Source organism: Maylandia zebra, linkage group LG18 (assembly GCF_041146795.1).
Source record: "Maylandia zebra isolate NMK-2024a linkage group LG18, Mzebra_GT3a, whole genome shotgun sequence".
In the NCBI taxonomy this organism is placed as follows: domain Eukaryota; kingdom Metazoa; phylum Chordata; class Actinopteri; order Cichliformes; family Cichlidae; genus Maylandia; species Maylandia zebra.
Genome location: NC_135184.1, coordinates 30,833,599 through 30,842,117, shown reverse-complemented (window position 1 = coordinate 30,842,117; position 8,519 = coordinate 30,833,599). Strand labels below are relative to the sequence as shown.

At 52.9% G+C, this 8,519-nt stretch overlaps 2 long non-coding RNA genes across 2 annotated transcripts; both read left to right on the top strand.

The window, feature by feature from the left end:
• The first annotated feature begins 2,109 nt into the window (after nt 1-2,109).
• Nucleotides 2,110-2,827, top strand: LOC112436394 (uncharacterized). The gene is made up of 3 exons (XR_003025063.2): nt 2,110-2,278; nt 2,352-2,557; nt 2,637-2,827. It is a non-coding gene; the product is annotated as an uncharacterized LOC112436394 (long non-coding RNA).
• Nucleotides 2,828-7,209: 4,382 nt separating this feature from the next.
• LOC143413612 (uncharacterized) lies at nt 7,210-7,955 on the top strand. Its single transcript, XR_013094219.1, has 3 exons — nt 7,210-7,429; nt 7,503-7,708; nt 7,788-7,955. It is a non-coding gene; the product is annotated as an uncharacterized LOC143413612 (long non-coding RNA).
• The last annotated feature ends 564 nt before the right edge of the window (nt 7,956-8,519 follow it).

Below are 8,519 nucleotides of genomic sequence, written 5' to 3'. Positions count from 1 at the left end.
TCACTAGCTGAAGAGATGAACATTGAACATTTCCAAGGAGGTCCGTCTTGGTGCTTTCGTTTTACGAAACGGTGCCATTTTTCCATTCGGACCAGGACTACGGTAGCGCAGCAACTTCCAGCGGATTATAAGGAAAAGCTGGCCATCTTCCGCTCCTACTGCAGCAAACACATCGGCGACAAAAACATCCAGCCCAGCCACATCACAAACATGGACGAGGTCCCGCTCACTTTTGACATCCCGGTGAGTCACACTGTGGAGAAGAAGGGGACCAGCACGGTAGCGATACGCACAACGGGGTATGAAAAGTCTTCTTTTACTGTTGTGCTTGGCTGCCATGCTAATGGACAGAAACTGCCGCCTATGGTGATTTTTAAGCGAAAGACTTTGCCTAAAGAGAAGTTTCCAGCAGAAATCATCATTAAGGCAAATGAAAAGGGCTGGATGGATGAGGAAATGATGAAAGAGTGGCTGAGGGAGGTGTATGTAAGGAGACCAGGTGGTTTTTTCCACGCATCACCATCGCTGTTGATCTGTGACTCTATGCGTGCCCATCTCACAGCCGATGTGAAAAAACTTGTGAAGCAAATGAACTGTGAGCTTGCTGTCATTCCGGGAGGCCTGACAAAGGAACTCCAACCGCTGGGCATCGGTGTGAACCGCCCGTTCAAAGTAAGGCTGCGAGCGGCCTGGGAGCGATGGATGACCGGTGAAGACCACAGTTTCACTAAGAGTGGAAGGCAGCGCCGGGCGAGTTACGCCACAATTTGCCAATGGATTGTAGATGCTTGGGCTAACATGTCTGCTGGCACTGTTGTTCGAGCTTTCGCAAAAGCCGGCATCGTTTCCGAGGAGCCGCACGGCACGGAAAGTGACTCTGACGGTGAAGACAGTGAACCTGGCATGTTTGATGGAGATTTAGCGCAGCTGTTCAATTCAGACACAGAGGATGAGGACTTCGATGGGTTTGATTGATGATAAAAATGTGAGTACCAAACTTTGTTTTGCTCCTGCTTTATTTTTAAATACGCATACTTGTATGCTTGTGTGTTGTTGATGATGACAATTATTGGTAATAAAAATGTGAGTACCAAACTCAGTTTTGCTCCTGCTTTATTTTTAAATATGCACACTTGTATGCTTGTGTGTTGTTGATGACGACGATTACCGGCAATAGAAATGTGAGTAAGGTACCAAATTCAGGTTTGCTCCCGCTTTATTTTTAAATACGCATACGGTACTTGTATGCGCCCTATGGTCCAGTGCGCCTTATGTGTGTGTTAAATACAGTAAGGGCACACATAACTGAGACTGCGCCTTTTAGCACAGTGCGCCTTATGGTCGTGAAAATACGGTAATGTGGATGGCCTCAGCAAACAACACTGGCCTTGGTAAAATGTCGATGGTATTTGCCAGCACCACAGGCCCTGGTGTAATGTAGATGGCATCAGCCAGTAAAACAGGCCCTTGAGTATTGTGAATGGCATCAGCCAGCAACACAGGCCCTTGGGTAATATGGAAGGCTAGCAGCACAGGCCCTTGTGTAATGTGAATGTCCTCAGCCATGACCACAGGCCCTGATGAAATGTAGTTGGCCTCAGCCATGACCACAGGCCCTGGTGAAATGTAAATGTCCTCAGCCACTAGCACAGGCCCTGTTGTGGTGAAGATGGCCTCACAGGAAAGCACAGGCCCTGGCGTAATGTGAATGTCCTCAGTCAACACCACTGGCCCTGTTGTAATGGGGATGGCATCAGCCAGTAGCACAGGCCCTTGTGTATTTTGGATCGCATCAGCCAGCAACACAAGCCCTGGTGAAATGTGGATGGTTTGGGCCTGCACCACAGGCCCTGGTTTAATGTGGATGGAATCAACGGGCCTGTGGTGCTGGCCAATACCATCCACATTACACCAGAGCCAGTGTTGTTGGATGAGGCCATTCACGTTACACAAGGGCCTGTGGTGCTAGCCAATACCATCCACATTACACATTACGCTGAGGCCATACACTTTACATCAGGGACAGTGCTTCCTGTAAGGCCATCATCAGCACACCAGGGCCTGTGGTGCTGGATGATGCCATCCACATTACACCAGGTGTCATGGTCTACGGTGGGTGGCTGGAGTTTCCATTAGGCTCCTGAACTGACCTGGGATCCGCCCCTGGGCAGGGCCAACTCCAGCTCCTGCACACCTGGAGCCTATTGCAGGCTATCAAGCCAGAGGGATTTAAACCACACATCGATGTTCACTCACTGCCAGTTCGTCATCAACCCATGTTGGTAACAGGTCTTGTGTTTCAAATTCTCGCTGTGATTCATCTTACTAACAAAGACTCTTTTGTGCTACAGTTGCTGTACCCACCCTGGCTCACTCCACCTCCGGACTTGGAATACCTAGTGATCATTTTGGAAATCCCTCTGTGCCTCACCTGCCTGCCCTCCTGCCATCACACTCCATCTGGAGCCCCGGATCTCAGGTCAGCCTTTCCACGCCACTCAGCCTCCCCTGGATCTTCATCATCCCCCTCTCAAACACTCCAGGTCCCTAACTGCAAGTAAGAATTGCTGCTCTTATACTGGCCACTTCTGAGCTGCCTTCACTACCCGCCTAACTTCTATATCCTCTCCCCTCAGTGTGACTGTTCCCCACTCAGCTCCGTTCCACTTCTCAGGCCTCGTTCCCTCGCCCTAGCCACGTTCCCCTGGGCACGCCACACCAAGGCTCCACGTCTCGTCATTTTCTGTCTTTGCCACGTTTCCCTTTTTTTGTTCCCCTTGCACTTAACCGTAATAAACTATTAAATCATCTACTGTCTCCGCTCTGGGTTTCTGCACCTGAGTCCTATTCAGTACCGGCCATCCGTCGCCGTGACAGTACGAACTGGCCAACAAATGGACTCAGCAGACCCAGTACGTGCAGCAGTCTCCAAGCAGGGAGCCATTTTAGGGGCTCATGAGCAAGCGTTGCAGGTTCTCGACACCCGGTGTCAAGCCATAGGCGAGACCCAGGCTAGGATATTAGCTTCCCTGCAGGAGATTCAGTCGGCTCTTTCCCCTCCTCCAGGCCCATCCTCCGCGTCCCCTGCGCCCGTGGCAGAACCTCCCCAGTCTTCCCCAGCTCCGACCCCTTCGGGCTCCGTGTTTCGCGATGCTGCATTCCCAGAACCCGAGCCGTACTCTGGGGAGCGGGGCCGCTGTACGGCCTTTCTACTGAAATGTTCTCTCGCGTTCACGCATTCACCCCGTTCATTTACTAGCGAATCAGCTCGGGTAGCATATCTGGTGGCTAAGCTACAGGGCAAGGCGCTGTTATGGGCCGAGGCGTACCTGTCGGCTCACCCGCTCCCAACCTGCTCGTTTGATGATTTTCTGTGCGAGTTTAAAAAGACCTTTACTCACCCAGTATCGGAGGGTAGTTCTGATGAAAGGTTGCTCGGATTGCAACAGGGGAGCCGGAGTGTCGCTGAGTTCATTATCGACTTCCGTACCGCAGCCGCCGAGGCCAATTGGCCCGATCATGCCCTTCGGGGAGTGTTCCGTCGCGCCTTAAACAACGAGCTCAAAGACCAGCTCGCTTCCCGCGATGAGCCCAAATCCTTTGAAGACTTGGTCTCCCTTTCCCTTCGGATAGATAATCGCCTGAGGGAAAGGGAGGCAGAAAAGAACCAGAAACATCGTAAACCTGCGCCTCGTACGTTTTCACTTTCTCCACCGTCACGTCCGGTGTCAACATCCGCTCCCGTTTCCGTGGAAACGGACGCCGCTCCGGAGCCTATGCTAATCGGCCGCTCTCGTCTCACACCAGAGGAGCGAGAACGACGGCTTCGGTCGGGCGCGTGTTTTTACTGTGGCTCAGTGGAGCATAGGTTAGCGCAGTGTTCGGTTCGGCCAAAAGGCTCCGCCCGCCGGTAATTTCGGGGATACAGGTGGGCGGATCCTCTTTCAGTTCCAAACCCCGGTTAATTCTACCAGTCACCCTGTGTCTAAATAAGGTTTCTCACCCCCTCCATGCTCTCGTTGATTCCGGAGCAGAGCAAAATTTAATAGATTTAGCTCTCGCTAGACGCCTTCATTTGCCACTCAAGACTCTCGATCCTCCCATCCCTGTTACCGCATTAAACGATCAAATATTCTTTCAGATAACCCATCAGGCTGGCCCCGTAACCCTCGTCACCTCTGGAAACCACCATGAAGCCATTACCTTATTCACCTTCTCTTCTCCTGATTCACCACTCATCCTAGGCTACCCCTGGCTACAGAAACACAACCCTCATATAGACTGGTCTGGAAGTAAAACCGCTAGTTGGAGCCCTTTTTGTCTAGCCCACTGCCTCAAGTCTGCCCTATCGCCGGGTGCCCCTGACACTAACACCTCGGGCGTTGATCCGGTTGACCTCACACTCGTCCCACCTGAGTACCATGACCTCCAGGAAGTTTTCAGTAAAGACAAAGCGTCGTCCTTACCACCCCACAGGCCTTATGACTGCGCTATCGACCTTCTACCTGGTGCTCCGCTTCCCTCTAGCCGGCTATTCAACATTTCCAGACCAGAAAGAGAGTCCATGGAAAAGTACATCCACGAGTCATTAGCTGCAGGTATCATCCGCCCATCCTCCTCTCCAGTGGCCGCCGGCTTCTTTTTTGTGGAAAAGAAGGATAAATCACTCCGTCCATGCATAGACTACAGAGGGTTAAACGACATCACCATTAAAAACAAATATCCTTTACCCCTTATCAGCTCAGCCTTCGAACCCCTCCATGAAGTCACCGTATTCACCAAACTGGATCTCCGCAATGCCTACCACCTTGTCCGCATCAGGGAGGGGGACGAATGGAAAACGGCTTTTAATACGCCCCTAGGTCATTTTGAGTATTTGGTCATGCCGTTTGGGTTAACCAATGCCCCCGCTGTCTTTCAGAACCTGGTCAACGACGTGCTCCGTGATTTCCTGAACCAGTTTGTCTTTGTTTATCTTGATGACATACTCATTTTCTCCAAGACCCCCCAGGAACACCATGTCCACGTCCGAGCAGTCCTCCAACGCCTCCTGGAAAACCGACTTTACGTCAAAGCCGAGAAATGTGAGTTTCATGCACAATCTGTCACTTTTCTTGGCTATATACTCGCAGGAGGGCAGGTGAAGACTGATCCAGCCAAGATCCGCACGATCCTGGAGTGGCCCACGCCCACGTCACGCAAGCACCTACGTTTCCTCGGCTTTGCCAATTTCTACCGGAGGTTTATTCGCAACTACAGCCAGGTAGCCACTCCTCTCACTACACTCACATCCACCAAAAGACAGTTCATCTGGACACCTGAAGCTGAGGTAGCATTCAGTAGGCTCAAGCGCCTATTTACTTCAGCTCCAGTATTGTGTCACCCAGATCACTCCAAGCCATTTGTTCTAGAGGTAGACGCGTCCGACGTCGGCGTCGGAGCGGTCCTTTCACAGCATTCAGGTTCCAAGGCCAAGTTACACCCATGTGCCTTTTTTTCACGTCGACTCTCGTCAGCTGAACGCAACTATGATGTAGGAGACAGAGAGTTGCTGGCTATTAAGTTAGCCCTGGAAGAGTGGCGTCACCTATTGGAAGGAGCTGAACACCCATTCACCATCTTCACAGATCATAAAAACCTTACTTACCTCAAAACAGCTAAGCGTCTAAACGCCCGCCAGGCCCGTTGGTCTCTGTTCTTTGATCGCTTCAACTTTGCCATCTCTTTCCGTCAGGGTTCCAAGAACGCCAAGGCTGATGCCCTGTCTCGTCTTTACGACCCAGACGCTGAACCCACCGAACCAGCTCCTGTGCTTCCTGCCTCCTGCCGCGTAGCGTTTTTATCCTGGGACATAGAGGAATCCATCCAGCGTGCTTTACTGGATGAACCAGACCCTGGCACAGGTCCTCCGGGCCGCCGCTTCATTCCCACAGCAACCCGTTCGGCTGTAATTAAGTGGGCTCATACCTCCCGGTTTTCCTGCCATCCTGGAATCGGCCGCACCATCGCACTACTACGTCGTCACTTCTGGTGGGCAACTCTGGAACATGATGTGCGGGACTACGTCTCTGCCTGTGACGTGTGCGCCAGGAACAAGACCCGAAATCAGCGACCATCCGGTCTTCTACAACCTCTAGCCGTACCTTCTCGTCCTTGGTCCCACATTTCCCTGGACTTTGTCACTGGACTGCCTAGGTCAGCAGGTAAAACAGTGATACTCTCTGTGATCGACAGGTTTTCAAAAGCAGCTCACTTCGTTGCCCTGGAGAAACTACCCACTGCCACGGAAACTGCAAGACTGATGGTTGACCACGTCTTCAAACTCCACGGGATTCCTGCCGAGGTCACTTCTGACAGGGGACCTCAGTTTACATCCCAGGTTTGGAAATCTTTCTGCTCTGCCCTGGGTGCTCGAGCCAACCTCAGTTCTGGTTACCACCCTCAAACCAACGGGCAGACTGAGAGGCTCAACCAAGAGCTGGAGTCCATGCTCCGCTGCATGGTTTCCCATAACCCGGCTACCTGGTCAGCACATCTCCCATGGGTGGAGTATGCGCACAATTCTCATGTTTCCGCATCCACTGGTCTCTCTCCATTTGAAGCGTCCCTGGGCTATCAGCCTCCCCTCTTCCCTGAGGAAGAGGCTGATTTGGCTGTGCCTTCCGTCCAGCACCATCTCCAGCGCTGCCGCCGCGTCTGGACTCGGACCCAGGAGGCACTGAAGAAAGCTGCTGCCCGCCACTGCCGCTATGCAGATCGTCTACGGTCGCCAGCTCCTCGGTACGCTCCAGGGCAGAAGGTGTGGCTGTCGGCTAAGGATGTTCCCCTTAAAGTTTCCTCCCGCAAGCTGGCTCCTCGGTTTATTGGGCCGTATGTCATCCACTCGGTCGTCTCGCCCTCTGCTGTGAAGCTCGAGCTTCCTCCCAGTCTGCGGATTCACCCGGTTTTTCATGTTTCCCAAGTCAGGCCTGTGCTGTCCAGTGTGCTGTGCCCGCCTTCCGACCCCCCTCCGCCCGCCCGGCTCATCGATGGTCATCCGGCCTATACGGTTCGGCGGATCGTTGACGTCCGTCGCCGTGGTCGGGGTCGCCAGTTTTTGGTGGACTGGGAGGGGTATGGGCCTGAGGAACGTGCCTGGGTTCCTCGCTCGTTTATCCTTGATCCTGCTCTTGTCTCTGATTTTTTTCAGGTCACGTCGCGGGCTGGGGACCGGTCGGCCGCCGGGTGGCGTCCCTTGAGGGGGGGGTACTGTCATGGTCTACGGTGGGTGGCTGGAGTTTCCATTAGGCTCCTGAACTGACCTGGGATCCGCCCCTGGGCAGGGCCAACTCCAGCTCCTGCACACCTGGAGCCTATTGCAGGCTATCAAGCCAGAGGGATTTAAACCACACATCGATGTTCACTCACTGCCAGTTCGTCATCAACCCATGTTGGTAACAGGTCTTGTGTTTCAAATTCTCGCTGTGATTCATCTTACTAACAAAGACTCTTTTGTGCTACAGTTGCTGTACCCACCCTGGCTCACTCCACCTCCGGACTTGGAATACCTAGTGATCATTTTGGAAATCCCTCTGTGCCTCACCTGCCTGCCCTCCTGCCATCACACTCCATCTGGAGCCCCGGATCTCAGGTCAGCCTTTCCACGCCACTCAGCCTCCCCTGGATCTTCATCATCCCCCTCTCAAACACTCCAGGTCCCTAACTGCAAGTAAGAATTGCTGCTCTTATACTGGCCACTTCTGAGCTGCCTTCACTACCCGCCTAACTTCTATATCCTCTCCCCTCAGTGTGACTGTTCCCCACTCAGCTCCGTTCCACTTCTCAGGCCTCGTTCCCTCGCCCTAGCCACGTTCCCCTGGGCACGCCACACCAAGGCTCCACGTCTCGTCATTTTCTGTCTTTGCCACGTTTCCCTTTTTTTGTTCCCCTTGCACTTAACCGTAATAAACTATTAAATCATCTACTGTCTCCGCTCTGGGTTTCTGCACCTGAGTCCTATTCAGTACCGGCCATCCGTCGCCGTGACACCAGGGCCTTTGGTGCTGGCCAATACCATCCACATTTCAACAGGTCCAGTGTTGTTGGCTCAGGCCATCCACATTACACCACTGCCAGTGCTTCCTGTGATGCCATCATCACCAAACCAGGGCCTGTGGTGCTTGCTGAGGCCATCCACATTACACCAGGGCCTGTGCTACTCGTTGATACCAACCACATCTCACCAGGGCTTGTTTTGCTGGCTGATGCGATCCACAATACACAAGAGCCTGTGCTTCTGGCTGAGGACATTCACATTACACCAGGGCCTGTGGTGCTGGCCAATACCATCCATATTTCACCAGGTCCACTGTTGTTGGCTTAGGCCATACACTTTACACCAGGGACACTGCTTCCTGTCAGGCGATCTTCACCACACCAGGGACTGTACTGTTGGATGAGGCCATCCACATTACACCAGGGCCTGTGCTACTCGATGATAACCTTCCACATTTCACCAGGGATTGTGTTGCCGGCTGATG